Source organism: Xenopus laevis, chromosome 4S (genome assembly GCF_017654675.1).
Source record: "Xenopus laevis strain J_2021 chromosome 4S, Xenopus_laevis_v10.1, whole genome shotgun sequence".
In the NCBI taxonomy this organism is placed as follows: domain Eukaryota; kingdom Metazoa; phylum Chordata; class Amphibia; order Anura; family Pipidae; genus Xenopus; species Xenopus laevis.
In genome coordinates this window covers 61,001,832-61,013,882 of record NC_054378.1, presented here as the reverse complement: position 1 = coordinate 61,013,882, position 12,051 = coordinate 61,001,832, and positions in this window count along the sequence as shown.

The window sequence follows — 12,051 nt, the reverse complement described above, 5'->3', positions numbered from 1 at the left end:
TATGTGACATAATAAAGAAGTTTACCAAAATTGGCTTATAGAAATCAACATTTCCATTTATCTTAAGCCACCATGTTTTATCTCATATATTTTTAAAGAGACCTGCCCTGCAAGTATTTCCTTCTTACATCTTTTTAGTGTTTACTTTTCATGGCATATAAAAGTATTTTAAAGTACAAGAAAGCTTTACATAATAGTACATCAATATTATGTCGTTATTACTGCAGGCACTGAATTGAAAGTTCTGATGATAAGTCATCCTGCATTGTTAGTCAGTCTAAGAGCAGAAGTTGAATGTTGGAATCTTATCAAAAGAGTAACTGCACCTTTTAAGGAAATAATTCATACTAGATCTAGTATTAGGCTGTAACATAGGTCAGGGGAATTGAACATAAGAAACCAGTTGGTTTTAACATTGCACAATGTGTCATTTCTCTTTTTTGTTTCTTTTTCCTCTTCTTATATGAAATAATTTGGCAAAACATCAGACAGAAAATTGTGTGAGATTGATATAAGTACATAAATGGACTGAGCACAACAGATTGTTTTATCAATTGAGAAATATAATAAACAGAGTATTTTAGGGGAACACAACCTTTTGACATACCATTAAAAAATAAATAAAAATGAAGTGTATAGCTTATTGTGTGAACAGAACATTTCCTCATATTTGAGTTTTTGAAGATTTTGGACTTTTTCATGTCAGGGGCATTTTCTGGGAGGGGGGACTATTAGTTTACTAGGGAAACTATATATCATTTTTTTCAGGGCAGTCAAAGCTTTCAAAATATGTTTGAATTTTTGTGTAATTCCACTTTTATAGAAAGATATTGGCTTCTAGATCTCATCTCTGAAAAAAATGGCCAATACCAAACATTTAAAGTCTTTCTCATTTGAATGAGATTTGTATGTATGTCCATTAGTAAACAACCAAATTTCCAAAGCACAATAGATTTACCCTGGGTGTAACCCATCCCCATGTCAGAAACCTACCTCCCGTCTGAAATCATCTCAAAATTACAAACAACATCCAGAAAATTTCATTACAATAAATAAATCCATTATAAATTCATTTTCAAATCTAAAATTTCATTACAATAACATCAATATATATATATATATATATAATATATATATATATATATATATTTACCAAAATTAATCATGGATATAAGTGAATAATAAGTAAATAATCCATCAACCGCAGTAAAATCTTTTTAGGGAGCGGTGTGGCTACCAGCTTGATGTTGAGAAGATTAAAGTCAGCTCTGCTCCGTTCCAGTGGTCTCAATTTGTTATACCTACAAGCCAAGACACTGCCATCACGGATCCGACAAGACAGGTGGTATGCAAGCAAATGCAAACAAGATGGCGCAGAGGCCACGCCGGAGCTCTCTGTCTCAACATCAACTATGCCTACAGCTGAACCCACGCTGGCAGACCTCGCTGAACCCATGCTGGCAGACCTCTTTGAAGGCACACTTCTTTGTATCGCCACAAGAGGCTGCCATATGGATAGACGGCCGCAGTCCGACGCAAATGAAGTAGCACGCCTGGAGTGATTGGATACATGGAATGGATTTCGGCCGGAGCACCGTTCCTCTACTAAATGTTTCTATACTGGCAACTCTAGTACGTGACAATCTAGAAGAGGCAAGCAACAGCTATTGACAAAAAAAGCGCCGGATTGCCTATGTCTTCACCACAAGCATGCACATCAGGAGCCACCGGAGTGGCCTTTCTCCTCTCGCTTTTCTATGGCTTGCCACTGGTATTGGCCAGTACAGCCAAGCTGGCTATTATTTGTTATCTACACCCTCAGGCATCTCTAGAAGGATGCCTATGGAACTGGTTCATATTGTTCCCCTCAAGTTGGAGGAGGTTGTTTGGGTACATTCTGCTTTACTGTTGTTTCTTTTTAAACAGAACGGGCAGAAAGGACAGATGGACATAACATCTTAAAGAGACTTTAAATGGTTAATTTTCTACAGCAGCAACCATCTGGGCCTGGGTTTGATTATAGTTGGGTTGAAATAGTGTTGATCAGGCAGATTGGACAGAGAGCAATAAGCAAGTGCACAACCCTACAATGGCATATGGTCTTACTACTGTATTTCATACAACATAAATGCATAATATGTCTCTTGCTGTATTGAGCTGGAATGTCAGAGGGCTGAATGATCTAATCAAGAGCAGGATTGTTTTAGACTACATCAAGAAACAGCACTGTGACGCGATATTTTAACAAGAAACGCACTTCACAGGGGGTAAACTAGTGTCTTTTAAAAAACCATGGGTTGGTTGGTGTTATCATTCAGCTTACTCTACTTATACAGCTGGCACCACTGTGCTACTCAGGAAAACGGTAAACTTCCAGCTCTTTACATTGAAGACAGATCCCAGGGGTTAATTTGTATTTATACAATGTCATATTAATGCTTCGAAATTTGTGCTAGCTAACATGTATATACCTCCTCCTTATGCAGATGAATGTATACACCAGTTAATTGCATTTGCAACCTCCAAGCCACAAGCAAAAGTAATATGTGCAGGGGATTTTAGTACAGTACTAAATCCGCAACTGGATAAACTGAATAAGAGACCCCCCACACCCCTGCATCTCCCTCTAGATTAGCTAACTTGATGGAAGCAATAGGGCTCACAGAGGGCTGGAGGTATTTACACCCAACTTACCTTCAATATACCTGTTTCTCTACTTCCCATCTCTCACTGTCTCGAATAAACTATATTTTTCTCTCAAGTGGACGCTTTGCAGGCTTAAAGCAGGTGACTTATTTACCATATCAGATCATGCACCTCTACTTGCCACTTGGGAAGCTCCCACAACCAGTATAGTTAAGAGGTAATCCTTAAATCTGGTATGGCTGCATATAATAGACAATGATGAACAAATAGCGGATGAAATTCAGTATTTTTTTAAATTTAATACTAATACAGCTATCCCCTCAATACTATGGGATACGTTTAAAACATATACCATGGGAATGTTGCATAGAGAAATCACATCGCAGAAGAGGGGGATCTGGCCCATCAGGTAGCTGTAAGTGAAGCAGAGGCTGTTCGCCACCCCACGCTTCAACACTTCAAACCTTACAAACAGCTCAATCCAAACACACTACACTTCTTGGCCAAAAAGCGAAACATAAGCTGCTTTTCACTAAAGCTTCCTTTTTTGAGCAGGGAGAAAGAGTGGGCAAGGGCAGACAGTTCCCCCCCCCGGTTATAACCGAGCTACTAGATAATTCTGGGACTTCCCATACCAACCCCAATAAGATTGCATCACTGTTGACTAACTATTATACTGAACTATACAGTACTAACCATACTACAAACGAGGCCGAAATACAGGACTTTCTGACATCTCTTAATCTCCCTCAACTATCCACAGAACATCGGGAGACTCTGGAAGCAGACTTTTCCTTAGTGGAGCTGTATAACTTGATAGATTATTTTCCTTCACACAAAACTCCAGGCCCTGATGGGCTCCCAATTGAATTTTATAAGCGCTTTAAAAGTTCAATTGGCCCTCACCTTCTATGATTGCTGCAACATGCAATAGATGAGGGTACTCTCCCAACCTCCCTATATAAAGCCTCTATTGTCTTATTACACAAGACAGGGAAAGACCATAAGTGGATAGACGCCTACCCTCCCATCTCGCTGCTATGCACACATATTAAAATATGGGCAAAGCTGTCCTGCACACGGTAATATCAGAAGATCAAACAGGCTTTATGCCGGGCAAATCCATGGCCCTAAATATAAGGCAGCTATATCTAAATTTAGCAACCAAACATGATAATTGTAGACATTTGGAGAGCGGTGGCGGCCTTAAGGTGGCCATACACGGAGAGATCCGCTCGTTTGGCAATGTCGCCAAACGAGCGTATCTCTCCCCGATATGCCCACCTTGAGGTGGGCAATATCGGACTGATCCGATCGTGGGCCCTGGGGCCCAACGATCGGATCCTAACGATGGCTAACGGGCGTTCGGATCGCGGGACTGTCGGCAGCTTTTATCGGCCTGTGTATGGCCACCTTAAAATATAGCCAAAGCCTTTGATACTGTGGAACGGCCATATCTATGGCAAATTTTGAGCTTTTTTAATATTGGTTCTATATACGTACATGGCATGGCTAAAGCTACTATATCATTCACCTAAGGCCTCTGTAGTAGTTAATGGCATCAACTCACAAGCTTTTCAGCTTGGTCGGGGCTGGGCTGCACTATGCCCCCGATATTATTTGCCATAGCCATGGAGCTATTTGCCCAAGCTATAAGACAGCATGCTGGATTAATGGGTTGGCAATACAGGTATATATATACCTGTATACACACAATTCTTAACAGAGCTTTCATTTTTTTAATTAAATACTTGAACCAATTGATTTTACTAGTTGTTTGCTAGTGTGGTCTTTAAAAGATTGGGGGCATAGTTGTGATGAAATATTAACCAGTTTTATCAGCTCTGCTCAACTCATGCCTGATATGTACTGTAACTGTTAACACTGATGATTCAGATATTCCAAAAGTACGACCGTGTCTGGGAAACAGTCTCCACTAAAATATCTTGGAAGATAAACAAGAATGCAGGCATATGATAACAGGGCAACAAAAATATTTTCCAGATGAAACTAGCGATTGTAAGCTTCAAGGTATTTTTTTAGCCAATGTAAACGGTCAAAGTTGAAACTTTTGTTCCTGTTTGTATTGCAATATTTTTCATTTGGATGTTGATTACAAAAACATTGCTAGACCTTTAATTAGTTTATCTTATAATAAGCTATATAGACTGAACAACCATGTTATATGGTGCATCATTATTTATTATTTATTTGTATTTTATAAGAAGAGACAACAGAAAACAAAGGGGGGAATGGTAAGAATAAAAAAGAAATATGAGCAGTGTGGAGTCAAAGGGAATATTAAACCGTAAATATAATTACAACAAATTAAAAACTAGAATAATGTTGAGTAACATTTCACGAATGTTTTGGATAATATGTATTCTCATCTTAACTAGCTCAACATATAGACTATGGGGGTTATTTACTAATACCCGAAATTCCCCAAAATCCAAAAAATCTGTGATTTTTTTAATAAAATCGGACTTTTAAAAAAATCACGAATTTTTCGGAATTTATTAAACCCCGAGGGCTAAAAAGCCTGAATATAAAACCACGGCATCTCAAACCTGTCGAGGTTGCATAAAAGTCAATGGGAACAGTCCCATTGATTTTTGGTTGTGTCGGGGGTTTCGGGCAATTTTACGATGTTTTTAGAGCTTTCGAAGGAAAAATTCGGAGTTTTCAGGGAAAACAGTAATTTTCGGAAAAATTTAATAATAAATAAGCGTGGAAAACCCGAGCTAGATTAGGTGAGATCGGAGTTTGTAGCAGCCGATATTGAGATAAATTCGGACCTTGATAAATAACCCCCTAAGGGTTTGCTTTCCTACTTTTTTTCCTAATTTATTCCTAATATATTATCATTCAGAGTGTATGTCTGGGACCAGAACCTCCTGGTTTTTACTAAATTCCAATATTTGTGTAAAAAAAGTAATTTCTACTCTGCATTTTCTGAAAGCACTGGGAATAGATAGAGGATACTACTTAGCTAAATGATTAGATGCTAAGCACCACCTAATTAGTAATTTGAAGAGTCCCTTGAGCAGTGTTTTTGCAAAGCACAAAACAGTGAAGAGAAAGCTATTTTGCCAGTCTTGATAAGTCATATCTACCCTCAGTTTTCCCCTGTGCTAGTATATGCTTTAACATAGGCCATATACAACTTTTTTTTACATATAAGATTCTAAGTAACAAACCCTTAAAGGAGAACCAAACCCTTGATTATAAAAACCCCTACCCACCTACCCAACATAGACCTCCCCTCCCTGCTCCCCCCAAGCCCTAACTCTTTACTTACCTCTTTTTGCAGATTCAGAGCAGTGGAGCTCAAGGCCGCCATCTTCTTCTCTTCGGTCTTCTGAGTGAAGTAAGTGACGTATCAGTGTATGCGCAGTTAGGCCGGTCTCCGGGTTTCTGACAACTGCACATGCGCCAGAAGAAAACCCGAAGATTACCGGAGTGCAGAAGATGGCGCATTTACTGAAGGTAACAGCTAGGCTAGGGGGGGAGCAGGGAGGGTGTCTATATAGGGTAGGGAGGGGGTAAGGGTTTTTTTAATTAAGGGTTTGGTTCTCCTTTAAAACTGGAGGGTGGATAAAAGGACTTTCTTGAACCCATAGATCATTTCTAATGTTTGATCTCCTAATAAAAGAATATTTCCTCTGCATGTGAAATATGTGAACTGAAGAAAAAAAAGTCTATGGATATAATATATCTGAACAATATCTTACACACAAAGTTTTTCTTTCCTTCAAGCCACCTAAATGCTTTTCTATTTGCTCCTGGACAAATACAGTATATCAGTAATTTAATCTATTATTTATAGTACAGTATAACTATTTTTTAGATTTATCTCTAGGGATGCACCCTATCCACTATTTTTGATTCTGCCGAACCCCCGAATCCTTCGCGAAAGATATGGCTGAATACCGAACCGAATCTGAATTCTGAGTTGTATATGCAAATTAGGGCTGGGAAGGGGAAACATTTTTTACTTCCTTGTTTTGTGACAAAATGTCACGCGATTTCCCTCCCTGCATATGCAAATTAGGATTCGGATTCGGTTCCGCCAGGCAGAAGGATTCGGTCAAATCCGAATCCAGCTCAAAAAGGCCGAATCCCGAATTAAATCTTTTAATAAAGCTTCAATAGAAATGAATGCGAACATGGCGCCAGGGCTAGATGACATACACCCAGGGGCGATCTGCCAATGAGGCGAGCTGAGTAGGGTGGGTCTCCAGGGGTGGCAAAAAGCCGCTCCTGGTGCCTTTAAGAGCCGAATTTCCGGGTTTTAAAGCAATTGCTCTCTCTGCACTATCGTTGCTGCCTCCCCCTGGAAATGAAATTGGGCTGGGGGGCGGCATTACTGGAGCCGCCTCAGGCGGCAATGTACACGGGAACAGCGCTGCATACACCCCGGTTTCTAAGAGAGCTTAGTTCCATTTTAGACCGGCCTCTATTTCTGATTTTCTCAGTTTTCCTTTTATCTGGTATAGAACCTATGAATTTAAGGAAAGCTGATCCGGGGACTAGTCCAATTGCCGTTTTGGAGTCAGGAAGGATTTTTTTTTTTACCCCTGAGGCAAACTGGAGAGGCTTGAAATGGGTTTTTTTTTTTGTCTTCCTCTTGATCAACTAACAATAGAGAGAATTTAAAAGGTTGAATTTGATGGACATCTCTCACCCGCTTTAACCTTCTGTTTAGGCCATTTCTTTAGCCTACAATTTTCTCTTTCTTCAGTAATTCAAAATAATTCAAAATGATTGGGGAAATTCCTTAACTGTCACATTACAGTTCATATCATACCTAATTATTACATAGGTTGAAAGTGTGAAGACCTAGTGCAGGGTATAGCAGAACTACAAAGATCCACACAGGGATTCCAGAATGCAGGGAAGAAATTAACGTTATTCCTGGCTGTTCTCTCCATACACCCTACTCCTTCTAACTTCCTCTTCTGATGTTCACAACTTTTCTCAATAGTTCAGTTCAGTGCACAAAATACATATTACAATGTATTACAAACCTTGCTACTTGATAGGAAACATATTAAATACATGCTCCTGGCTGAATGGATGTTCTGGTCAGTTTCTGGCCAGATACATGACTAAAGCAACTGGTCCCATGGAACACCAGAGGTAAATCAAGTTCAAAGAAAGCTCATTTCAACAGTTTTTTTGTGTTTTAATGCATAACTATTTCTACCTCTTAGTAAGATAAGGACATTGTGCAGGACTAGTGGGCCTCTGCAAAATACATATTAGTATGATAACATTGTACTGGAATATCTAAGTCATATTATTTCCTCATAGAAATAAATGGTATTTGCTTAGTTTTTCTTTGTTGCCATTATTGACTTGTGCTCTAAAGCTGTACAGTGAATGAATGGGACTGGGGGTTACACAAGGTCTAAACAAGGTCCCTTTCATCAAAGAAAAAACACAAAATTGTAGTTAAGGTAGTTATCTAAATTCCCAGAAAATGAATTTATGCAAAGTGGTACTAATTTGCAGTATGGCACCTATTCATTACATTAGTAAATCTGCTGCATAATCGTTAGACATTTAAGGTGGCCATACACATAGAGATCTGCTCGTTTGCCAATTTTGCCAAATGAGCAGATCTCTCCCCAATATGCCCACATTGAGGTGGGAGATATCGGGCTGATCCGATCGTGGGCCCTAGGGCCTAACCATCGGATCATAATGCTGCCAATACGGATGGTCGGATTGCGGGACGGCATCTACAAACAGATGCGGCCGCAATCTAACGGGATTTTTAACCCTGCTTGATCGACTGCCAGATATCGATTGGGGAAGCTCGTTGGAGGGCCCCACACACGGGCCGATAAACTGCCGACTCTGTCAGCTTTTATTGGCCCGTGGATGGCCAGCTTAATAAATCAGGATAGGGATCTGTTATCCGGAAACTTGTTATACAGAAAGCTCTGAATTATTGAAAGGGCATCTCTATTTTAATAAAACAATTTTTGAAAATGATTGCCTTATCTTTTGTTATAATAAAATTGTACATTGTACTACTTGATTCCAACGAAGATGTGATTGATCCTTACTGGTGGCAAAACAATTCTATTGGGTTTATTTACTGTTTAAATGATTTCTGGCAGAATTGATGTTAAGATCCAAATTATTTAAAGTCCTCTTATCTGGAAAACCCCAGGTCTCAAGCATTCTGGATAACAGGTCCCATATTACAAATATAAGGAAAATATGACAAGTCAATGACCCCCAACCATTACATGCAAGGATATATATATATATATATATATATATATATATATATATATATATATATATATATATATATATATATATATATACCCCGTCTCACTTCTCATGCTTCTCACAATTATTTCATCATGTCAAATCTGCACCTGAAAAATGTGTTTATGGCAATAGGTAACTTTCTCTGGTAACATTTATTATTGGCCACAAAGAGATAGGTGACAATTCACACTTTGTTCATAGGTGAGTTTCTCAACTCGCCCCATGGCAGCAGCAGCATCCCTGGTTAAGGGTAAGGGCACACGCTAAGATTCTGGGAGATTTAGTCGTCCGTCGACAAATCGACTCTTCTTCGGGTGACTAATCTCCCCGAAAAGCCTTTCACGCCTGCTAGAATCTAAATCGCAAGCGGGATGGCTCAGACTCAGAGCGATTAGTTTTCCGAAGTCGCCCAAAGTTGCCTTACGAGGAAACTTCGGGTGACTTTGAAAAACAAAGCGATCCGAGTGCCATCCTGGCGGCGATTTAGATTCTAGCAGGCGTGAAGCCGGATGGCACTCGGATCGCTTCGTTTTCTGAAGTCACCCGGAGTTTCCTCGTAAGGCAACTTTGGGCGATTTCAGAAAACGAATCGTTCTGAGTGCCACCCCGCTGGTGATTTAGATTCTAGCAGGCGGGAAGGCGTTTCAGTGTGATTAATCCCAAGAAGAAGAGGTGATTTGTCGCCGGGCGACTAAATCTCCCCAAATCTTAGCGTGTGCACTTACCCTTATATGGAAAAATAGCACAGTATTTTTTTTTAGAGAACACTAACATATCCTATATATTGTTTGACAGGAATTCCCTTTGTGCTCATGGAGGCAATGGATGTACTGTCCAACAGAACTGGAACCTCAGATATATAGGCAGTTTAGCTGGGCCTTTTAACCCCCTGTTGAGTTTATTAAGTTTTCTGTCTCATTACCTGTGCATGAGTTATAGGCCATAGAAATGTGTCAGTCATAATCTGTTGTAAAACAATGGTTAAATTGGCAGCCATAGTGAGAAACGTTTTTTTTTTGTTTGTGTCTTTTCATGTGATAAAACTTGAGATAACCTTTTCTCACTGAATTGAATCTGGGCCAATATATGGGAAATGTGAGCAAAAGGCCAAATGCAGGTGCAGTTTGAACCGTAATCCTATAAAGTAGATTAGTATTTCCTAACTAGCCCAATTAAAGTATTCCTATATATTTACATTTTTTTCCTGTCCCAAGGCCAAATTATGGTTTGGTGTAAATAGCGATGTAATATTTTGAGCTTAAGCAGTTTCAAGATGCTTCTCTTTTTAAAGTAAATTATTTGGAGAAAAAAAAACATTTAAAGATATTGATATACTTGAATTGCAAGTAAATTTGTTAATTCACCTTTTATGTACTGTAATGACAAGTGTTATTCATTAGGGCACTTTGCATACAGCAGCTGCTTGATGCTTATACTCTGTGGCTGCACAGCTTGCAAGCATGACTCGAGTTACTCTGAGATGTTTATCAGCTTCTTCATGTTTTATGAGATTCTGAGAGGCTCTTTCATTCTTACAGTCATGTTTTCCAGAGGTAAGGTAGGTGTGACCTGCAAATGTCATACAGTTCCAGTTCTATCCTGAATCTAAAGATGCTGAATCCAATTGTTTGTTGACAATTGGACCGGCGAGGTTCTCTCCACTGTACTGAAACTGCACAGCAAACCAGCTTTGTAAAAGGGAAAAGTAGTTTAGTGATGTTATTAAGAGCTACAAGTCTTTATAACTGACAATGTTTGTATGGACCAGTGTACTTATATTTTCTAACAAGTTTAAAAAGAATACGCATGGGAGAATGTATAGACTAATACAGTGATATACAGGTATGGGACCTCTTATCCAGAATGCTCTGAACCTGGGGCTTTCCAGATAACAGATCTTTCTGTAATTTAGATCTTCCTACCTTAAGTCTACTGAAAAATCATGTAAACATTAAATAAACCCAATAGGCTGGTTTTGCCTACAATAAGGATTCATTATATCTTAGTTGGGATCAAGTACAAGCTACTGTTTTATTATTACAGAGAAAAAGTATATTTTTAAAAATTTTGATTATTTACTTATAATGGAGCCTATAGGAGACAGCCTTTCCTTAATTCGGTGCTTTCTGGATAATGGGTTTCTGGGTAATGGATCCCATACCTGTATTTGTATGGGGAACTGTTTAGGTGCTGCTGTTCCTATTGCACTACTGTGCTTTGGGGGTTGACAAATACATAATTTTTCCAGGAGACGGCTAATTAAAAATAAAAGGATGCTAACATTTGACTTTACATGAAATAAAAGAATTGACTTCCAGGTCTCTAAAATGGTGCTTAAAGAGATACTGACACCAGAAATTAAACCTTTTTTATTATCAGAATATTGTTTTTGCATGCTATATATATAATTTTGACATTTATGACATTTATTGACATTTATTAATGCACAATTTTTTAATGGTGTCTATTTTGATACCAAAACCCCCAGAAAGTCAAGGTAAAAAAAAGACACAATTTTTTTGATGATTTATGATGCCCCGAAGTTGTTCCAAGTCCGAATCTGAAAATACACCATCTAAAACCTGTTGAAATCATGTAAAAGTCAATGGCAGATGTCCTCTTTACCATTAGAAGATGTTTTTGGGGTTTGACGCTGGTTTTTCCGCTAAAATGCAAATTTTTTAAATGCGGAAAAGTTTTACATGTAACAATCTGAAAAAGTCGTGTTTTTTTCCCAATCCGATTTTTTCAAGTTTTTTTTATTGATAAATAAGGGCAAATCATGGATTCTAGTTTGGGCTGACTTTTTTCATTTAAAAAATCTGAAAAATTCAGATTTTGGTAAATAACCCCCTTGATGCAGATTAATATTTTGAAAAGTATTTTTTTTGTGTCAGTATCACTTTAAGGAATTTTATTACATTCCATTATTATTGTGTATTTACTGTATTACATTAGCTGGGACAGTGGTTATTACATACATATATCTATTTTTATGCACTAAATATAACCCAATTTTTAAAGCTAAAGTGACAAATATATAATCCATGGTGTTTATTTAGTTCTAATCATGTTCAAACATGGATAAATCCAGAAATATCAGTAACTATGCTA